Raw genomic sequence first — 23,471 nt, 5'->3', positions numbered from 1 at the left:
AATTCATCCCTAAGAAGAGGTTTCTTTAAAGCCTGAAATCATAGTGATTTTCACCTAACAAATTATGCATAGAGGGGGGAAATGTCTCTGTTCCACAATTTTGAATAGTCTCTTAGCAGTGTCAATTAAGAATCTCTCTTCTTGTGGGATTTAGTATCTAATACCTGAACTCTGCTCTGGTTTTAGGATATAATTGTTATAGTAACATATGTAAGCGAACAGCAGCATTTTTTTCTTAGCTAGAACACAATATATATATATTTTATTGCATTTCAGCACTGAATTCAACACAGTTTTTACTGTTTCTCCCTCTCTGCCTTCATACAAATAAGCAGCCTTGAAATGAACATCAAAGCTAAATGACATTGAATATAATGAAACAACATAGAGTCTAATGAAGCAGAATTGCTATGTAAACAGGGATACTTTTATCTTGTTGGAATTTTTATGTCCTTGTATGTCTCTCAGCTACATTTTTGTAACCTGATTCTTAGGAAATGTCTGATATCTCTTTTATTATTATTAACAGAGACCAAGACCAGCACTCTCATGTGTGCTTAGCAGGGTAGTGTGAAAGAAATAGCAAGGTTACTGTTTTAGAAGCAAATGGTCATCATCCTCACCTTATTGCAGAAGGTTAGCTATAAAACTCAGAAACACAGAAATGTCAGTAGGTCTCCTAAGAACAACTGATTACATACAGTCAAGGGTCAGGTGAAAGCATCATTTGGGAACTCCTTATCTGTGAGCATACCAGCCCTTTCCTTACATCTTTTAATGTCTTCATCCAGTGGCAATAACACAAGCAATAACAGCAAATACAACTTCCTTTAGACTCCTTGTGATGAGAACCTTTCCGAAAGAAGAGTTTAAATTTTGTGTTGTACCATAAGACATAGCAGGAAATTACCTGACCTTCCTCTGCTGGGGAAGGGTAAGGGACCCCACCACTTCCCTTACATCTGTTCTTCATCACCTTGAGCTGCTGCAGAATATGAAGGTTCATGGTTTTTCCAGTGCAAAGAAAAGTAGATGTTAAATATACCTCAGATATACTTTTTAATATCATCTTCTTTTGACTCTATATTTGTAAGTCAAATACTTAAATATATCTGGCTTGCACCTGAAAAAATTCTTCTACTTCCTCATTGATATGTACTTTCTGATCTTTTGTCCAGTTGCTCAGAATTTAGCCTTTCAAGTTAATGTGCCTGTCTGTAAAAATAGAGTTGAGCAGAAGCCGGTGAATAAATGCTGCCATTTGGCCATGTTGAATATGGAAGGGTTTCTGAGATTACATTGATATACTAGGTCCTTTTGAATTCCCCACAGATCACTTAAAGTTCAAAACTGTTGATGGCAAAAGATTTTTTTTTTTCTAGAAAACAAATAATCCTAAAGTGTCGTTTTCTCCTAATAGCTTCTTCATTTAAAATACCAACAACACTGCTGAAAGTTACAATTGTTACTTTTCCAAAATCTCTTGCTCCTGAAAGTATGTGATTCCACCTGTATCCAAGAATACATGAGAATTTTTGTGTCACTGAAGTACATGAAGTACACCTGGAGCAGAAAGATCCTGGGAGAGCCTTTCCATGTTGAGGACACATTTCAGTGTTGGTTCTGGTTGTTGAAAAGAATCTGCGTTGGGTTCAGATGCTGTAAGCATTGGACTCCTGTTCCTCCCTTCCAAGTGTGCTGGGCTCAAAGCATCCCTCTCATCCCTCAGATGAGCTAACGTCACAAGTAATGGGGTGTGCATGTGTCTGATTCTGCGTTTGGCCCTGCCCAACTCCATCCAGAAGAAAGGAAGGGAAAGCCTGGGCTCAGGTACCATTTCCCCCCCCTTACCTGACCATTCTTTCAGCTCTGCTTAAGAAGTATGCTTTGATTACCTGGGTTTTCTATCCCTCTCTTACAAGTTAAGTCTGTAATCAGGAACTTAGGGGATTGGCTAGCTGGCCCAACTTCCAAATATCAAAAACATCAAAGTAATGTAGCACATAACTGAAATAATATAAAGTCTGGGTATGAGAGATTAAGTTTCTGACACCTCATTTTCATTACAAAGATGGTAACAAGAATGGAAAATGTCATGAGAATAATTCATTTATGTTTGGTCTTTTGTACCATAATTATCCAGTCCTCCTTGCTTTGGGCTCTTCTTCTCCAATTTAACTTCTGGAACAAGGTGGGTTTGGCTTTTAATAGCCTAATAAATAAAAGTAATAGCTTGTGATTTGTTTAATATTTTGAACTGAAAGGTCAAGGGTAGAAAGATTAAAAAGGTATTGGGGGAAATGCTCTTGGTAAAAGCCACCTCTTGCTGGAAGTAACACAGTTTCTTAAGCAAGCATAAAATCAGTTTAAGAAAGCTCTAAGACCAAATTAAAGCAGAAGGGAGAATATGTTAGTGTATAGACACTACCAGCTACAGTAGGCTAAGCAAAAAATAAAATCAGGCCAGGAAATCATACCCAGGATTTCCCATAGTGTCTCTGCAGCATGGATTATAATTTTATTTCTGTAGCACATGTGGAAGTATCTGGAAGTCAGTGGGACTAAAATAATGATTGAATTGCTCTTGATCTTTCTCTTTGCAGTTTGACTTTTGCTCATTAAATTGTAGCTTCTAATAACCTTTTCAGGTAATTGATTGTCTGTGCTTTAAGTAACTGGCACTCCTTTTTGTGTAAGGATCTTGAGTCAAGGGATTCAGTTCATATAACCACAATCCAGGCAAATACCCCCCTACAGCAACGAGGCAAGCTTACTGCAAAGTTAGCCCTCTGTGAGAGCAAGGTAGAAGTGTGCCTGTAGGCATCTAGTCTGCTGAAGGTTTGCCAGCAAGCACTGCTGTCTCCTCATCTGTTTACTGAAAAACTATTCCTAGTATGTACATAGAAACATGGACTAAAAAGTTTGCATGGCCAAGCAAAAAATGTGCTTCTGAGATTAAGCATCCCAAGTTTAAAAGAGAATGTACAAGATTGAATTCTCCCCCCTTATCTAATGCATGAGGATCATAGAATGGCCTGGGTTGGAAGGGAACTCAAATATCAATAAAATAATGATAAACCTATTTTAATAAATGATAAAGCTATTAAACAATACTGGTTCCAGGACAAACCCCCGAGGGACACCACTCATCACCAGCCTCTTCCTGGACACAGCCATTGACCAGAGATCTCTGGGTGTGACCTTAAGCCAACTCCTTATCCACTGTGAATGGTCCGCACCCTGAGAAAGGGCTGGTGAATGCACCATGTGCATGGAAATTATAGTATCATCATCATCTCTGGCTGGAGCTCTGCTTGCAGAGTCCCAGATGAGACTGAATCATGGAGTATTTTATGAAGAGCTACCTGTTGCCAAACAAACAGTCTTAAATTCCAACATCAGCCCACATCCCATCTGGTTTCCTCTCCCAGGTCTGTGGAGCCTGTTTCTCTTCCCTTTTCCGTGATGGGGAGATGGTACAGAAGTTTAAGGGCTCTTTGTCGCTATCTTTTTCCCTGCTCTGAAGGTGCTGAATTATAGAGGGCTCTGCTTTGCCCCACTTCTATCATTGAAAAAGCTGCAGTATTGATGGTGGAAAAAAGCAGCTCAAACCATTCAAAGCTGCTTGTAGGACACTTGAAATCATGTTATCTGGGCATTGTGAGAAATGGAGTCCCAAGACAGATTGGTCTTTCTTCTCACAGACACTGTGGTGAGTTTGCACACTTCTGTGGGGTCCTGGACAAGTACACTGTTCACTTTCATCTGAAATAGGCTTGTTCCATCACAGAAAATGGGATTGCATCTGCAAAGATCTTGAAATATGCTGTTATTTTTTATTATATTATGGAAACCATCACTATTTGTAAGCAGGCATATGTTGTGGGTTTCTGATAGTGTGTCTGCTAATTTTGGTGAAAGAATGTGAGTGTAAGGATTATGGTCTGTGATGAAACTAACATCTTATTACACATTTGAAGATATCTATGTTTTTAGAAGTTGAAGCTCTTGCACTTCTGGTGAACCTGGAAGCAAAACTTGGCTGTACAGCACTGAAATCTTACAAGAGTTGTCTTCACCATTGCCACAGGTCAGATGGAGACCCAGGTGGTCCCATGAATAGCTGGAGGGCCACACTACCTGATAGCTACCTGAAAACCACCTCTGGCTGTTTGGTACTAAAGGTGTGATACCATCGAATATAGTATTTTCTCTCAGTATTAAAAGTGTAATTATACATGTAGTTGTTTAACTTAAATATTGATGTAACAGTGCTAGGTTGTTCTGACCTGCCATGGAAAGAGAACATTATTTAGTACTTTTTTAATAGTTTTTTAATGGCATCTCTTTTTTTTTTTCTCCCTGGGATGTTCTGAGCAGTTAAACCAGCCCTCCCACAGAGTAGGATCATGCTCTTCTTATTTAGTTGTAGAAAACATTTACCATATACTATGGCAAATCACACAATCAATCTTCATGCTAATCATTCTCTGCTGGAAGCTATTTACTACAAAAACTTCTGAAATTTTCTTACTAGCTGGAGAGCACAGTCACAGCAAAAAGAGTGATTCACTTATGTTTTTTTTTTTTTTTTAAAAAAAAAAAAGACAACAAAACTGAATATCTAGAGAAAAGTCTGAATATTTCAAATGAGATGGGTAAAGGGTATAGAAAGAGACACTTGGAAATTGTCTTCTTCGGTGGGACTTCTCCTTTAATCCATTCTCATCTAATCCTACCTGAAGTCACTTGCCTCAAGGTTAACTTGCTCCTGTGCTGCCATTTTGATGACAGACCTCTTATTTACATTGATCAAGTGTTGCTGGGGTTTTGTTAGAGTTCTGACTTGCAGCAACAGTCTGTGCATGCCTGACATGCAGCTCCCTTTGTATTGAGAGCAGGGACTCTAAAGATGTTTTAAATACTAAGGTGTCCATATACATTGTGGTGAATTTTGCTTCTCTCATGTTGCACAGCTACCAAGCTAGCAGCTGATTACATGATTTAGTAATTACAAAGTTCTGCTGAGTCCTAGGAACCTGCAATTTTGAGTTGTGTTCTGTACAAAATACGCTTCACACTTTTATTTTCTTCTGTATTTCCAAATTCAGTTCTTACATCTAAATGTTTAGATCCCATCTGCTGGTTGAATAGCTCATCCTATCCTTCTAGAAGAGGACACTTCTAATGTGGCCACCAGACATTTTATAGCTACATCTGATATTCCATTGCTTCCCCAGAATGTTGCAGTGTACATGGGGAGAAAAAATAATTCCCCTAGGATTCTTCTAGATAAAGGATTCATCTTGGATAAATATGATACAGATTTGCAAGCCAGTTAATACCAAGAAGAAAAATCATCATCACCTGCCACTTTACCAGTGTGCCTATATGCTACAACATGGCAGAAAAGGAACTGATGGGTTGTAAAAAACTATTGTATCTCTGAAGCTTGTGGTAGATCCCTTAAGAACAGAAATGAGCAGATATATCAGAACTGATCAGGGATCAAGTTATTTTGGAAAGGAAACAAATATTTGCTTTTAAATCTATGCCTGGTGTAAGGGCTACAGTGTGTCTCACTCTGCAGCACCATGTATTGGATTTGCTTTCAAAAAACAAGCAGCCTAGAGGTTGAGTCACCCTCCATTAAATCGAACAAAATGAAAATGCCAGCACTTTCGGAACATGTTGGCGTGGGCCTTAAACTGGAAAACAACATAGCATCTAGCTGCCCTTCTCAGGGTAAATGGGGAGAAAGAAACTATTTAGTAAAGAGGAGAATTTGGAGGAGTGGATCTTTAGAATTGCTCTCTCTGTTGGGGAAGATCACCAAGCAACCAAAAACTTCAGTCCTGAAGTTTGAGTGAGACCTACTTCTAGACACTCTTATGTTACTGTTATCACTTGTTTCTCATTTATTTCATTCTGTACTGAAAAGCAGCACAAAGCTGCAAATCTGATCCACAGGAGGAGGGATAATAAACTGAAATTAATAGGGGGCATCAGAGAGTGCAGTGTGAGGGGGCAGGGCTTTCAGCCACTACTTGCCAGGTGGTGAGAGGTGGAAGTGTGTTGGGACAGGGTGTGATGTAAGGAATAGTGGAGTGCAACCAGGACAGGGGGGCTTGGATGGCTTTGGAAACTGGTGCTAGGCCTGAAGTCTCAGCATCATCAGCTATTTGATTCCATCCTCCACAACCCCCTGCAGATTCCTGCAGGAGGGCTGGCTATCAAAGACATCTGGGAAGTTACAGCTACAGGAAAATTACGTTAAATTGTGAATGTGAAGTTAACTGCTTGGGAACGAACCTGAGGCTATGCATGAGCTCAGAGTTGTTTGGGGATACAGCTAGATGTCAGCAGGAGTGTGCGGTGCTTGGCATTGCACATGAGGTGAGGTTATAGGGGTGCTGACACAAGGCCATACCCGCATGGCGGCATGCAAGACCTTGCAGAGGTTGGGACACGCACAACAAAGCCCACTCAATCCTTGGTGCAAAACACAGTTGATACAGTCCAACAGGGTTATAATTTCCAGTTTACTTGACTTAAGGCCCACTGTGATTGAGTCCAAACATAGCTATTGATTTTGAGTTGCAGTATGGTCCCACTTGGTACATGTTCTTGAATGCATACCATGTTTACCAGAGCATCTGTAGGTAGGATGCTTGGATGGTAGCATATACATGGTAGTACTACCATTTGGATTGTAGTATAAGGCAGGAACTCCAACACATCACAGAGGGATGCTAACTGGATGAAAAAGGACCCTTCTCAGGTGAAGAAGGTGAGCAGCTACAACCTGACCTGTTTCTTGTGGCCACAAGAAGTGAAAGAGCTTAGGCTATCAGGAAAAAGCAAAATAGGAGAACAAACTTCCTTATTTGCTCAGTATTGCAACCATCAGGAAGGTTGCTGTCTTCTAATACAAGCTGCTAAAGACATCGTGGCCCTGGAGTGTGTCCAGAGAAGGGCTACAAAGCTGGTGAAGGGCCTAGAGCACAAGTCCTGTGAGGAGCGGCTGAGGGAGCTGGGGTTGTTTAGTCTGGAGAAGAGGAGGCTCAGGGGAGACCTTATGGTCTCTACAACTACCTGAAAGGAAGGTGTGGGGAGCTGGGGGTCAGCCTCTTCTCACAGGTAACTAGTGATAGGACTAGAGGGAATGGCCTCAAGTTGCGCCAGAGGAGGTTCAGGTTGGAAATGAGGAGACATTTCTTTTCAGAAAGAGCAGTCAGGAATTGGAACGGTTTGCTCAGGGAGGTGGTGGAGTCACCGTCCCTGGGGGTGTTCAAGGAAAGGCTGGATGTGGTGCTCAGGGACATGGTGTAGTAGGCAATATTAGTGGTAGGTGGATGGTTGGACAAGATGATCTTCGAGGTCTTTTCCAACCTTAATGATTCTATAATTCTACACAGGATGCCCCACCATACAGACTGCTGTGGGCGGTGGGATTGGCTGCAGTACCAAAGAGCAGAGTTCATTACATCTGCAGGCAAGTGGAGGGGATACCTACATGTTGGCAGGAATCGTTCCTGGGAGCGCATGCATGTGTCTTAACAGACTGAAGTGGCTGGAGATTTTTGGTGGGTTATGTAAGTCCAAGGAGCCCTGTGAGGAGGGAAACACATGGGAGATTGAGGGGATAGGTAATGAAAAGGGGTGTAGTCTGCAGGCAGGTGTTTTGGGGGTGTTTCCCAAAATTCATAATATCATTGTGAGTTGTCTGTAGAGGCTCCTTTGGATGTCTTCCCTTGCTTCCTCATATTCATCACAAAGAGGATTGGTAGCATAGGGGTCTCTGACCCCCATGGTGCCGTGTTATTCCCCACAATGTGACAAAGGCAAGGAGATAAATAAGCAGATTGTCCTTTTAAACTAAATATGGGATCCTGGCTTTATTTCTGCAACATTAAGGAACAGTACCGGAAAAAGTCTCTGCAGCCCTGCGGAGCTGTGGATGCAAGAGAGGATCTCTACTCCAATTAATGACTGCTACCACTAAAAAATAGGACATTTTAATGTTTTAAGAATCCATTTTATAATGATCCGGTTGTACAATAGGGCTGATTAATGTGCACCTCAGGTGTGCTGGAGGCTCGTGTTTATTACACACCCAGTGCACACATTAATCAGCAGTGTGATGTGGTCTGTCATGCCTTATTGTTTAATTATGTTGTCTCCCACACGAGATGGGGTTTATGTATGTTGTTCAGAGCCATAAATACTCCAAGAGCCCCATTCCCACTGAAATCAATAGGAGTTTTGCTATTGTACTGACATGAGAGTGGGACTTCGCTGTAAAAGTAAAATAAGGCTGATGCAGCTAGCAGGGAGTTTCCAGCAGGAAGAGGGGCAGTGAAGGACACAGAAGTTATGAAAGATCAAACTCAAAGGGGATCTGTAAAGATTACAGAATAAAACGGGACATCTTAAAGAAGGCATAAGAGCAGCAGAGATGCAAAGATGCAAAGCAAAATGAAAATTGGAAAAAAAGGTTAAAAATAAGACCTCAGTAAAGAACAAGAAGTGAACAAGACAATGGGGTTTCTGTAAAATGGAAAGGATAATCTTGTAATGAGCAGCAGACACTGGTGAATACTTTGCCTTTTTTCATAGAGGAGAATGGGAGAAAATCAATATATCAGAAATAAGAATGTTCTTAGGGAAATCCATGTGGAGCAGAGGGATGGGGAAGGCAGCAACAAAAGAATCAACTGAGAAATCCCATAAAGGATGGGAAAGAAGAGCATATCGGACACATTTGCAGTGTTTAGAACATCTTTGGAAACAGAGGACTGCAAGAAGGAGAAGGCCGAGAGAGGCCCCTTGGTTTGAGCACAGCAACAAGGGCTGGACACCATGGCTCCATGTCTGGTTCTCCTGGAGATTTGCCCTATGACAAACAACCTGCTTGCTTCTCTGTGTAAGCCCAGGAGGTGACAGTCTCCTGAGATGAGGGTTTTCTTCTTTCCCTGGAGCTGGGTGGGAAGCAGGACCTGCACACGGAGAGCTGCTATTTCAAGACTCGTTTGGTGAGTTGATGAACACAGTGGCTGGCAGGACTCAGGAATATATTGGTCCTTTTGGCTTCCTCTTAATGATGAGTACACCTTATGTTTTGCAGAATTAAGAAGTATGCATCAGCTCTGAATGGGTAAAACAATTTCATTCAAAGAGGCTGTAATGGTAAACTTGTGCAATTATATATCAGCCAAGGACTGCTAAACGTTGTGCTTCTTTCCTTTGTCACCTGGTTAGTACCAGAAAGAAACATAAAAATGTGAGACATCATTAACGTATTTAGCTGAAAATAGAATTCAAATATATCTTTATCTAGGTTAAAGTTATAAATATCCCTAAAGTTTATAGCTTAATTTTGCAAGTGCCAAAAATTAATTTGACAAGCACACAAACTGAGTATCTCTGATTTCATACACTTAAAAGGTAAGTAACTAGGCAAGCAACACTGGAAGTGTTTCAAGAGAATAAATGAATATTTTTGGGATGAGAATGAAAAAGACACATACACACACAAAACAAACACTAAAAATCCAAGCCTGACACCTTACAAACTTCTCTGTGTAGCTAGAGGGGAAACAGCTCAAGACTGTTAATGGAAGATGAGACCAGGAACCACCCAGTTTAAAACATTTCTACCAGAGTATTTTAGAACAAAATTGCACTGTTTTTTTTTTTTTTTTTTTTGTGTTAAAATAATTTGAGAAGCTTGACTTGACTCACAAGCTATCCCCATCTCATGGCAGCTGAACTGGGAGCAGTGCTCATAAAAGCCAGGGAAGCAAGGCATGCTGAGCCTAACACATCCAAGATGCTGCAGCTCCCTTTAGGTCTGGGGGAACTGCAGGGATGGGGCACTCCCGTATAGAGACATCAACAGCTATAGCAGCTCCAGAGATGGCAAAGCACTCAATGAGATGAAAGGATGAAGGGAGCCAGTATTCCTGCCCTCCACCAGGCTGGGTCTGAGGACATAAATGCAAGCCTGGTTTGATCACTTTTTCTGCCACATTAAAGGCTTCATGACTTCCCAAGGGAGGAAATTTTAAATATCAGTGCTCTAGCTTAATTATTTGCATTTTAGACAGTAACTACATGAGATTAAAATCCAAATTTGGGTAGAAATATACTTGATAAAAAAGACAGACACCCCTTGCAGTTTCTTAGTTGCTCTGCATTTAATTCAGTTGCCACCATCCCTGTGCTTGCAGTCCCCCTCACCAGAAATGCAAACAAACATACAAACAAGCCAACAAAACCAGAACAAAACATTAAAGAGCTACTGGAATTCAACTTAGAAGCCTATGCTTTAATTAAAGTGTTTGTCAATTTAGGGTAAAGTTTTCTCTTGTTAACTAAAGTGTAATTAAGAAGTACAAAGAGAGGGAGCTATTTGTGCTGGTAACCTGAAATTTTGATTTGATCAGGCATGCTAAATTCTGTCCATCTGCTTGAAACTTGCCATCCAAATACAGACAGACTCAAGCTCCGTGTGAAGCCCTGGATCCACAGTCCTCTTCTGCAGCTGATACACATGGCAGTTCTGGCTTCAGGCCTTGCAAACCAGATGTGATGGAGATAAAACACTCAGCTGGTCCTGGTAGTCCAACCCACTCCACTGCAATAACTGGCATGAGCTTCGTTGCCTGCTCAGGTTTCCTTGCCCATACCTGCACCCCACTGCTGCTTGGGTGATGGGAGTAACCCCCCTGTGCCTTAACCACCAGAGCTTTTTCCTTTGTGGGCAGCACTAGCCTTCATGTCCTAAACTCTGTGTGAATGAAGGTGGGAGTCAAAGGTGAGCAGCAAGCAGATCTCCCAGGCTCTTTGAATGTCTGGAGAGCAAGCAGCTGCCCAGGAGAGGGGAATACACGTGTTACATACACTTGCATATATCACCCTAATGTGCTGATGAGTTTTGTACCATTTTTCTCCACTGAGCTATTCCTTCACCATGGATGAATATGCATTAGACCAAAGCATGTTGTTTATATGATTAAAGTTATTTTGACTAATGCCTACTTACAGCTCTAGGAATTTGTCCTCTCCTCTCCCTTCCTCTTTCTCTCTCTCTCTTTTTTTTTTTTTTTCCTTCCTTCCTTTTCCAATGATAAATCTTTCATAAAATTAAGGCAGTGGTGTTACATCTCTGTTAAGGTAATTCACTCCCCACAGTAATTTTTACTTAGTTTGCTCTACATGGAGTGATATTTTAATCATCCTTTCAGTGTTTATTGATGAGGCTTTGCTGCAAAAGATGAGAAGATTAGTTTAAAATTATCCCTTGTGAATTTAAAACAATAACAAGGAAGTGAACAGTAAAACAAATTAAGAAATGTAATAGTCTTAATAAAAGGCTTTTTTTTTTTTTTTTCTGTGTACAAAATGAGTGCAAAGGCTCACACTGGCAGGGCTGCACATAACTCTAATTGAACTACTGTTTTTCTCTAAAGGTATATGGTAAATGAGATAAATGACTTGTATTTTGACCAATATTAAAATGTATTACCTTGGCTCAAGCAACATATAAAAACCATGCCTTGGTCCTATCCCCATTGCCTGGTAGTAAATTCACACTTCCTCACCCACCAGGAAACACCTGGTTTCAAAGCTTTTCTCTCATTAACTTTTGGCTCATCCTCAGCATGCAAGGGAGTAGCTTTTTTTAAAGATTAATTTTCAGGTCAGAGGGAATATCTTCTCTGGACACTATGATTCCTGCAAGCCTGCAAGGATACAAGAGAATATCCTTGAAGGCTGAAATTACAATGTCAACTGACCATCTATTTTTTTGGACAAACATGACAGTCTCCACCACTAACATTTACACTAAACAAAGTGGTAATCAGCCAGATAGGAGAAAAATCACAGTGCCAATGTCCTTGGATGGCTGAACTGCCTCTGAGTTCAGAGACCTTAGCCAGCCTCCTCTGAGTGAGAAACCCGGTAATCAAAATATATTACAGGGCTTTTTTTTTTTTTTTTTTTTTTTTTTTTTTTTTTTTTTTTTTGACTAGTGCTGGAGAAAATGAATAATTGCATGCAATTGTTCCTTCAAGAGGCCTGGTGGTAGTTTCTCTTCTCTTGGCAAGAGAAGAAACTTCTTAACATGTCTCTCAGCTTAAAGCTGCTCAGATGAGCAGAAGTGACCCAAGTATGACAGCCAGAGGCTTATTGAATTGTATGCCTAATTGGTGGTGGTTTGGTGTGTTGTTTTTTCCACCCTTTTTGTCTTAAACCATGGCAGCGCATTGTCGTGTGTTGCTGAACAGCACCAGAATTAAGTCCATATATATATATATATATATATATATCTACCCCTGTATGAATTTGGCTTAACTGTGTCTCCTGATTTCACTGTTGCTTTGCCAAGTGGCAAAAGATTTGGGCTGCTGCACAATTTGTCAGGCTTGCTAAATTCTTCAGAACCGTTTGGGATTTAAGGCTCTATTTGAGCATAAAATATGATTAGTCAAAGTAAAGTTACTTCTTATCCAGCTGATGCACCTTTCTTTCAATGTTGGTGAAAAATGTACAGTTAGCCTAGTCACGTGCACTGAGAAATGCATCCAATGGGACTTCTGATGCTGATACGAGAATAATCACTGTTTCTTCTCTTTTTTGAACCACGTCATTGCTGTTTTATACCACAAGAGGATACACAGTCTCTGGACAGCACAAGTCATTGGAGACATTGTTCCTTGCTGTTCTCCAGCTGGAAGTTGACATGTTTGAGCCCATAAGCACTTGTAGGCTATTTCAAGGGAAATATGAAGTGAACACAGTCCTCCAGCTGGATGTTTTGGCCAGGGGAGCAATGCTCATCAGTGGAGGAACTGGAAGTTGCAGCAGCATCTTCAGTGCTCCCCATTCAATCTGCACAAGAATGTGTATCTGTGCCTTTTGCATCTGGGTTCAAGCATAACACTTTGCACTGGTTTAATTATATCTATTTACTTTGTGTGGGCACTGTGAGGCTTAATTAAATGTTTATGTATAGGCTTTGAGAGACTTGCATGGAAAGTAATGCAGAAGAACTGCATGTTAATCTTTCTGTTGATTCACACTATCGTGCCCCTGGTATGATAAGATTAATTTTGAGAACTCAAAGCCTGTTCCATTGAATTTAAAGATTATGCTGATTCTTGTTAGACAGATGAACAATACAAAACTCTAATGTCCAGCTATATTGGTCTCTGGGCTGCAAAATAAAGTATTTCTGTTACCCAAAACATTCCCTCCATTAGCTTTTCTGTAGTAATTCATAATAGGAAAATATGTGCCAGATATTCCAATTACTACTTGAATATAATTATTTCTTCTCTGTTTTGAAAAGAAGGCACATACAGTTTGCATCTACACTTCTGTGGAAGCCTTAAACTGAAAGAATCATTTTTTCCATATTTGCACAGCCTGCTGAGGATGGACCTCAGTGTACATATGTTGACAACAATAAAATTATCATTATCCAGGCATTGCCTACTATCCAGGTAGAGAGGTGCATCTGGATCAACTGTGCTACTGCTGGTATACCCCTAGGGTTTAATCCTGAAACTTTCATTTCCTTGCTCTATTTTCAGCTGCTATTATCTTTTAAAAGCTTTTTTTTTTTTTTTTCTTTTTTACTTTTTTTTTTTTTTTCATGAGAAAGGATTATGCTTGCAACTGACACTTTATTACTCAGCTGGGTTCACTGATTGGCTGAAGCTCAAAAATTTTTACTAGTCAGACAAAAACATTAAAAATGTCTTTTGATAAATGATCTGAAAGGAAAATCAAGCAATCAAGCAGATGGCTTTTAGGCTGATCTTATGGTGCAGCTTTGCAGAGAAATAATAGCTCCAGTAATGTGCAATAGGGTTTTATTTAAATCGCTATCCTATTTGGTGTAAAAGGGTAAATGCGTTAGTTAATATATATATATATATATATATATTTTTTTTTTTAGAATCTTAGAATCTCCCTCTTGAAATTAACCTGAGCATGTTTTCATATTCTGGAAATTATTCTTTCCTCACTTTTTGATGTTGCTACTGCAGTTTGCTGCTGTTGTGTCTGTTTTTGTATGCCAGTAATAGCCTTCAACTCCTCACAGCCTGTTTCCTGATGGACTCATTTACTATATGTGTTATAGAGATGGAATTTATGTGCTTCAACAAGGTTTATACAGTGAATTACAGCTTCTGGGAGACTTTGTGAAAGTCAAAGAGATGTTAGAATAAGTGCTTCTAAGTGGTTGTCTTGGACTCTAAGCCAGGCTAGGTGGCTGCAGAAGGCTTTGCAGCTCCTCTGTGGCCTTGCTGGGAGGGGAGGAGACCAAGGAGACCTCTTCTGCAGCAAAGCACTGATGTGGCCAGCCTTTGCTTATGGATATGAACATCAATTCCATGGTCCAGATCTAAAGGCAGAGGTGCAATGGCAGTCTTTTTTTCCCTCTCTCTCTTTAATGTGATAGAAAGCCCAACTTCTGGAAGGGGAGGACCTATTTTTTTTGGAGTGCAAGTGAGGAAATATGTTCGAGGAGCAGTATTTTTAGCATTTGTTTTATCACCCTGTCACCTAAGAGCAAAGCCCTTTAACCTGCTTCCAACATTCAAGAAATCAAATGTGAACAGTTCCTTGTTACTTCTGAATATCTTAGCCAAAGAAATGCTGCACTTGTAGGCATGCTCATTTTCTTAGAGATAACACTGTCCTTGAAACAGGCACTCGGTCCTGTACTCTTCATTAGATACTAGTGAAACCTTTGGCATAAATATTGCATGTTATTGTCCAGATGGTCTCATTTCTGCTTTCAGCAAAGCAGAAAATTATGGAACATTTAATATGGGCAATTTTCTTTTCCTCTTTTTTTTTTTTTTTTTTTGGTTTGTGTCAAAAGATGAGAAGGAAAAGTGTGTTTATTCCAAAAGAGCGCTACTTCAATACTGCTTCAATATGGGCTAGAAGGTGAATATCATGTAGGCCTTGTCCAGCACAGTAAAAGCTCATGATGGTGCCTTTGTTGTCTTTTCATAAACTGATGCAGCATCAGGTCATGAACTTGATGTGGAAACACTTAAGTGGTTTCCTCTGGGTTTGTAATGACTTGAAGAGTCTGAAATAAGAAAGACCAGAAATAGGGGCCCCAAGCTGCTGGCAATTTGTTGTGTCAAGGGCACCAGCTCTTCTGGAGCCCCCTCGTCTGAGCCAAGGACATGGCTCCTGCCTGGACCACGTTGCCTCTCATTGTCTACATTGGTGTACACAATAGATGGTATGCATACAATATATATGCAATATATATACGTATATATTACATATATACGTATATATATATATGTATTTGTATACATAGGTGGATACATGCTAAATTAAAGTTTGAGGAAAAAGCAAGCAAATGAAATCTGAAGGCATATTGTGTGACAAATAGGAGGTCAATGAAAGCTGCCTTATTTGCCCAAATCGTGCTGGCAGAAAGAATAAAGATAATGGGATTTTTCCATGCTGTAGTATTACAAGACAGGTATAAAATGCAAGTTTCCTATCATCTCTGCTCAGTCAGGATTAAAAAGTACAGGTCATGAAACTGCAGACGTGACCTCCTGTGCTAACCTGATATGCTAAAACATGATCTAAACACCACTGTTACTCCTTATGGGCCTTAGTAAAAGGAATTTTCTCCAGAGAGATGTCATCTTAAAACACAAGGTCTTGATATTTAATTTGCATCCCTCCAGGCAGACTTTTCTGTCAGCCTTAACTCCTTTGGTTTTGATAGCACTTTGTGGGTCTGGATGCACCAATCCAGATGGGGGTTATTTTTCTGTTACACATTGGCATAGTACATTTTCATATATTTTGATTAAACAAAAAAAGAAACCCTCAACCTAAGTTAATATGATATATATATATATATATATATATATATATATATATATGTATTTTTTATATTTCGCTCTCCTTTGTGTGTTCCTTGGTCCCAGTCTTTCTCTGATGATCGCAGACACTGACACTTTAATATTGGATCAAGTAAAAGAAATAAATACAACAGGATGGTAAATAAAATTTTACAGGTTATTTCAACCTGGAGACTCCACTTGACCCATGAGGGTACCTCCTTTTTTATTTATATATATATATCAAGAGAGAGAGTGATAACTTGGCCACGTTTAGAGTATCTCATGTCACTTAGCACCAGTAAATACCACTCAGAATGATGCTTGTTTCAGAAATCCTTATTTAAAAAATAATGTGGGGCAACATGCTACCACGTCTTAGGCATTGCTGCAAAGGCAAGATAGTGGAAGAGACTACACCTGCAAATAAATAGAGTTGTTTATCTGAATGTTATTATTGCACCATTTTCTGTTATACCTTCTTGGCAATCCATTGGTGATGCCAAAATACTTCAGATTTGATTTCCACATGTACACATACATAAACGTGCCTTTTAGGGCTTTGGAATATTGGTAGAAATGTCTGTTTCTGATAACTGAAATAGTAAAGGGTGGTACATGATCACACTGCTGTTATTCAAGGTGGTTATTTACTGGTGAGCTATGTACTTCATTACTTTTGAAACTCTGGTTGATTAAGCACTGAGGGTGTCCTCCTGCATGCTGTAGGGTGGATTCTGTAGTATGGTTGCCCATCTTGCCGAAGTCAGATACAAATTCCTCAGGAATGAAACTTCCAGCAAGGAATAAACTTGGGAGATAAATGGTACACTGAATTTGCCATTTGCGTCTACTCTGCAGCTTGAGATGACTTTTAATTATTCAAAAGAGACTGAATGTAAGTCACATTTATTTTTGTTTCTTTCCCTAAAGCAAATCTGTTCTGTAAACTTTCCTAGGTGATGACTACACCAGTATTTCCCTGGTATAGGTTTTGGTTTCTTTTGAAAATTTTGTTAGATGTTTGAGATATAACAGACTTCAACTAAATTGAGATTTTTTTCATCAGTTAACTCAGAGTAGATTGTTCAGTCTGTCCATTTAATGAACAATGACAGGGACATACACACTTTCCTCTGCTACAGGCATATATCTAGAAAAACAGCGTAGCAGTTAAATAGCCTGACCAACATGAACACTAAAAAAACTTCTATTGTATTTGTTCATGTTATGAAAACCTGTGTTCTTTTTTTTTTTTTTTTTTTTTTTTTTTTTTGGGTCAAATATACTGGTTAATGCCTGATGGCAAAACTTGCAGTCATCAGCTAGATTTCAGCATTCTGTTTATGGTAAAGACCTCTCTGAGGCAGAATAGGTGGTACCTGAATTTTAGCCCTTTGCGTGAGCAGTTGGGAGAGCATGGGATGAGGTGCATGGGCCTGGCTGCAGCACCTGGGAGGGTTGGAGGGAGAGATGAAGTCACATTTAAAATGTCCCGTCCTGTCTCATCATGCACATGTGTACCTGGAAAAGAGAAGTAGGAAGGTAATTCTTCAGTCTGTTTAGAGAGATGAACTCTGAATATCTTCCATTTGGCATCCGCTGTTGCTGTCAGCATGGGCAGCTTCTTTCTTATTTTCTTTTGAAGAGAAGAGTTGTTATTTATTACAATATTAGCACATTTTTTGAAAATGTGCCACAAGAAATATTCAAAGAAGTAGGAAACTGAATGTTCTAGCTGTCGATTACAAATGTTTTTGGCCAGTACGTTCAGGCACAGAATGGCATTTGCTTTTAGGGGCTTTCAAGGGAATAATGGGAACCCTACCGCCCTAAGAGAGAATTCAGATTTTGATTGCTCAGGAATGAGGTATTTCATCTTGCACCTGCTCCAAGTGGGAAATGGTTTCAAGTATTTATTTAATGCCTGTGAAAAAGAAACCATGTAAAGAGAAGAAAAGGTATTAAAAAAAAAAAGAGAGAGAGAGAGAAAAGGAAAAAATCAGTTTCTTAAAGGGATTTTAAAACACAGCCAACCATGTGGTGGTGCTAAAGTTACAAAACATGAATCCTCCCAGAACGCCTCTTACAAAATGTGCAGAATGTGGCCAGATGAGATATGACAACAAGTACAAATTATAGCAGTGGCAAACCAGTAAACATGGAAATCTGAGTAAATCAGTCATTTCAAATCTATTTGCCAAACTCTGTGTTTATCCTCTGTAAAACCTCATGATCTCCATGGGAAGCACTTCAGAGCAATCTCTGCAGGGCTTTTGCTGGGTGGAGTTAAGAATCAGGATATTCCACAGCAGGTTTTTGCAGACATTACAGCTAATCTTTCAGCCTAATTGAAACGAGCAATAATGATACATGCAGTTTTTTTTTTTTTTCTTGAGTACCCAGTTCCAAATTTGAAACTGTTACATGAGCAGAAATTCAATACAAGGAACAGATAGATTAAGCTCTTTTAGTTTAACAGTAAAAAAACTGATTGCAATATTTCATTTGCGTGTTTATTCTTCATCTCCCAGATACACATTAGGGATATAGGGATTACATCCCTATGTGGATATTTTAGTATTTTGGAAGAAAAAGTGTTTTTTAGAGATGTCAGATTGGCTTTCTTTCCTATGGCTTCACCAGTACAATCCCATCAATTTCAATGCAGTCACTCTTGTGTGTGACAGTGCAGTATTTGTCCTGCAACCTCCAATCTTTTCCTGCATATTTTTTCTGGCCTACATTCCTCAAATCACAGAAGTGCTCTGTTTAATGTAGGCTAGGTAAGCCATGTTACAGTGGAAGCAATAAGCAAGTTTTAAATTCAAAGCACATAAGAAATCAGAAGTAGAACCTTCCCTTCCCTTCCCTTCCCTTCCCTTCCCTTCCCTTCCCTTCCCTTCCCTTCCCTTCCCTTCCCTTCCCTTCCCTTCCCTTCCCTTCCCTTCCCTTCCCTTCCCTTCCCTTCCCTTCCCTTCCCTTCCCTTCCCTTCCCTTCCCTTCCCTTCCCTTCCCTTCCCTTCCCTTCCCTTCCCTTCCCTTCCCTTCCCTTCCCTTCCCTTCCCTTCCCTTCCCTTCCCTTCCCTTCCCTTCCCTTCCCTTCCCTTCCCTTCCCTTCCCTTCCCTTCCCTTCCCTTCCCTTCCCTTCCCTTCCCTTCCCTTCCCTTCCCTTCCCTTCCCTTCCCTTCCCTTCCCTTCCCTTCCCCTTTATTTTTTACCCATTTTATTTATTTTTACTTTTTTTTTTTTTTTTGGGGGGGGGGAGGGGGGCAGGGCAGTTCATCTGCCACTTTATTGCTCCAACACTCAGTCTTGTAGGGCTTCAGAAAAGACTTTTCATAGATGATTCATCCTTACTACCCTGAATATGTTATTTTTTTCCCATAACTTCAGAAAACTATGCCCATTCTTTGATTTTCTTTTGTTGTTCTTTCCACCCTCCACCCCTTTTCTGGAGCATTCATGAATGTATTGGACAACAGATTTTGCAGCCCAGATCCCCTGAGAACTCTCCTTGTGACTTCTCTCCTAGTCATGAACAGTTTATTACTACTCTGTTTCTTGTCCCTTTATCAGGTATTAATTCAAAAAAGAGGCTTCATTCCTATGTAGTCACAGCCTAGTTTCCTTAAAAACCTGTGGAGAGGAACTTTGTTGAAAGGTTTTAGAAAAGTATATTATATCAATGGGACCATCCATGCCCATGTGCTTATTGCCTTCAAAGAGCTCCAAAAGGAGTTTAAGACTTGAAGAAGACTGAAGATTGAATAGATAGTTTTACAGAAATATAAAGTATTAATAGTTGTTTTAATAGTCCTAACAGAGCTCTTCTTAATTTTCCTTCTTTGAGTTGATGCCTTTTTCTTCCCTGTTGAGGACCAGGGCAGAAATGTAGATATTCATCCGCATTGTGGACATTTGGCTGCCCCTCTCACGCATCTCCTTCTGAGGTCTCAGCCTTTGCTCTTTGCAAGTTGTCTTCCTGTGCTGTTTGTCTGACATCCTGTTTGGACCATGCTGCAGGATGAAATCAGTCACACTAGGAGAAAAATGTGCTGCTTTGTGCATGCTTGTTTTAAGCAAAGAGGGAAAGGACTTTCCTGCGATCACTTGATATCCTTATATCTTAAGGAATGACAAAGACTGATCTCATCACTTGGTTGTAGTCCAGAAGAATGTCTCAGACGTTGATCAATCACTGATGTTCCAGAACACAATGCAAGAAATCTGTCTATGTGCATAAACTCTGCATGTTTGAACTCTCTTCCTAGCACATGGCCTGAACACATGACCTCCTCCTAACACATGATCTGAAGCTCTTGCAATTATTTTGCATCAAAACAATTGCAAGGATCTGCCTGAGAAGTTATCTTGCAGATGCTGTGCCTCACCAGTTTCAGGGCATCTGAATCTGGCTTGTTTCTAGCCCCCATGTAAAGATCTCCATTGCTCACGTGTCATTATGATAATTGTTCCTCTGTTTCTCCTCACTCTGAGTGGGATTTCTTACCAGTGTTACATAGAAGCATTTCTCTCTAGGTTTTCCAGGTTACTACGGATGTGCTTGATGGATGTACTGGAAAGTATTTCACTTGTAAAGAAAAGAAATGTTATGTAGTGTCCATGTCCATCCTCCCCCCCCACCCCTGGTTTTAGTTTTAAAATTCTTTTTTTGTGACTGAAACATCCTGGAGGATGTAGGAAGGGGAACAAAGCTTTCTTCAATGTTTCCTAGCTAACCTGATATACTATGCCCAACACTGAGAAACCCATCTCTGGATGATTTTTGAATTAAAAAAAAAATCATAAAATGTTGAACTTAAAAGCCTAAACATGGCTTGATTTCCGTTTGATCACACAGTGAATAACCACATCCTTTATGCCCAGTTTCCCTATCTTTCCTCTGATGTACAATAACAATTCCAGGTAGTTTCCTGGGGAGATGTAGAATCATTACAGGTGACCCATAATCTGTGGGTGACCCTCCTGGTGGATGAGGGAAAGCCTGTTGATGTAGTCTACCTAGACTTCAGCAAGGCCTTTGACATGGTCTCCCACAGTATTCTCCCGGAGAAGCTGGTAGTGCATGGTTTGGGCAGGTACACTCTGTGCTGGGTTAAAAACTGTCTGGATGGCTGGGCCCAGAGAGTGATGGTGAATGGAGTGAAATCCGGCTGGTGATTGGTCACATGTGGTGTTCCCTGGGGGTTGGTGTTGGGACCATTTGCCTTTAATATCTTTATTTATTATTTGGATGAAGGAATTGAGTGCACCCTCAGTAAGTTTGCAACTGACACCAAGTTGGGGGGAAGTGTCAATCTGCCAGAGGGTAGGAAGGCTCTGCAGAGGGACCTGGACAGGTTGGGTCGATGGGCAGAGGCCAATGGGATAAGGTTCAACATGGCTAAGTGCTAAGCCACAACAACCCCATGCTGCTCAACAGGCTTGAGGCAGAGTGGCTGGAAAGCTGTGCAGAGGAAAAGGATCTGGGCATGTTGGTCAACGCTCTCTTGAACATGGGCCAGCAGTGTGCCCAGGTGGCCAAGAAGGCCAATGGCACCCTGGTTTGTATCAGGAATAGTGTAGCCAGCAGGACCAGGGAAGTGATAGTCCCTTTGTATTCTGCACTGGTGAAGCTGCACCTCGAGAGTACTGTGTTAGGCTTTAGGCTGCTCAGTACAAGAAGGACACTGAGGCCCTGGAGCATGTCCAGAGAAGGGCTATGAAGCTGGTGAAGGGCCTGGAGCACAAGTTCTGTGAGGAGCAGCTGAGGGAGCTGGGGGTTGTTTAGTCTGGGGAAGAGGAGGCTCAGGGGAGACCTTATGGTCTCTACAACTACCTGAAAGGAAGGTGTGGGGAGCTGGGAGTCAGCTCTTCTCACAGGTAACTAGTGACAGGACTAGAGGGAATGGCCTCAAGTTGTACCGGGGAGGCTGAATTTAGAAATGAGGAGACATTTCTTCTCAGAAAGAGTAGTCAGGCATTGGAACGGATTGCCTAGGGAGGTGGTGGAGTCACCGTCTCTGCGGGTGTTCAAGGAAAGGTTGGACGTGAAGCTTAGGGGTATGGTTTAGTGGGTGACGTTGTTCGTAGGGTGATGGTTGGACAAGATGATCTTGAAGGTCTCTTCCAGCATTAATGATTCTATGATTACCTGAGTCACATAAGACCTTTTATATTTACTTTTAGTCGTCCCATTTGAAGGTTTCTTTTACATTCATTTTTCTTAAGTTAAAATTTATACTGATTTAGAACATTTTAGTTGGCAAATAATATTATGCCCTAGTCTAGTGGGAGACTTAAGGAGGGGTGTGACTTACTGACATTGTACTCTAGGTTTGTACCTGCTGATTTCTGTATCGTTCCTAGAATCAGTATTTTCCAACAGCAGGGACAAAACCCCCTTTGATCCTGGTGTTCCAATACAAATTTTTATTGCATTCCCAAACATTGCTGCATTTTGACTTGTGCAGCATTATCCTCCTAGTCCTGAGCACCAATAAAACCATATTTTTCTCTTGCATTGTTCATGCTCTGATAGTCCCCAAAGCATTCCTGCTTCTCTCTGTGGCTGATGGTAGCTACAAGAATGCTTTTTTAAAAAAATTATCATGGCTTTTTCAGTCTTGAATATGTAATAATAATGTGGGGTTTTGTATTTTTGCATATAGTAACTATATCTGTCTTGCCTACATTGCTTTGACCGGAGAAAATCCTGGTGAAGACCTACATTACTCATACTGTGCTGAGTAAGATGTGCATTTGGCTCTGTTGACTTGGTGTTCTGGGGCACACTGACAGAAGAAAAAAATAATTATATCACAGTGGCAAAACAACAGGTTTTGCTGCTGCTTCTGCTAAAGCATGAGAGCTTAGTCCAAAAACATTAAAATCAAGGGAAGGATTCCCTTTGTTTTGCTCAATTCTGGGTCAAAGCCACCAGATAGAGGCACAAATTTTCAATAGGTTAAAAAAACATAGTAACTTTCAGATTATTATTTCTGTATTTAAATGAAGAATAATAGCATAGATTTACCATTCCCAACCCAGCTATGCTGAAATACTGAGAGTACAGAGCTTTAGCGAAAACTCTGAAGAAATATTTGGAAAAAATAATTTATTTGTCAAAACCCATAGTATTAGGGAGACTGCAACTATTTATGAGTAGACAGTAAATTTGAAAAATAGGGCAAAGGAAAAATCAGGGGGGACATTTGTTTAAAAAATATATACAAAAAATTTGGACTTTTTAAAAAGCATTTCATTTAGAAATGTAGCTTGATGTAATTTAAAAATACTGGCTTAACCCAAATCAACTGCAGTAAATGTTCCCTTTTTCCCAGTATAAACCCTTTGCCTCCTTCCCCAGTTTTCTAACTTAGCCAGGCAGGAGTTTAATTGCCCAGCTGTGATTGTAAGGAAACTGTTCAACCATGGAAATTGCCATTGACTGCTTTGTGGCTGAGCCAGAAAAGTGAACCACATATACTCCTATTAACTTTTAGTCTAATCATTTTTTCTGCATGTTATGGAGAGTCATGCATACAGACATCTGTGTTTAATAGAATG

At 40.3% G+C, this 23,471-nt stretch overlaps 1 long non-coding RNA gene across 2 annotated transcripts in view; it reads left to right on the top strand.

The window, feature by feature from the left end:
• The window catches only part of LOC137853461 (uncharacterized), an 81,594-nt gene that overhangs the window by 14,725 nt on the left and 43,398 nt on the right, over positions 1-23,471 (top strand). Inside the window, exon 2 of one of the 2 annotated variants that reach the window (XR_011094522.1) lies at positions 8,982-9,035. The exons of the other annotated variant lie outside the window; for it this stretch is intronic. This is a non-coding gene — a long non-coding RNA (uncharacterized lncRNA). The remainder of the gene's footprint in view (positions 1-8,981; positions 9,036-23,471) is intronic. 2 annotated transcript variants of the gene reach the window in all.

The sequence above is a fragment of the Anas acuta genome, chromosome 3, assembly GCF_963932015.1.
Source record: "Anas acuta chromosome 3, bAnaAcu1.1, whole genome shotgun sequence".
NCBI classification, from domain to species: Eukaryota; Metazoa; Chordata; class Aves; order Anseriformes; family Anatidae; genus Anas; species Anas acuta.
Note: the sequence above shows the minus strand (reverse complement) of the source record. Positions and strands in the feature narration are given on the sequence as shown.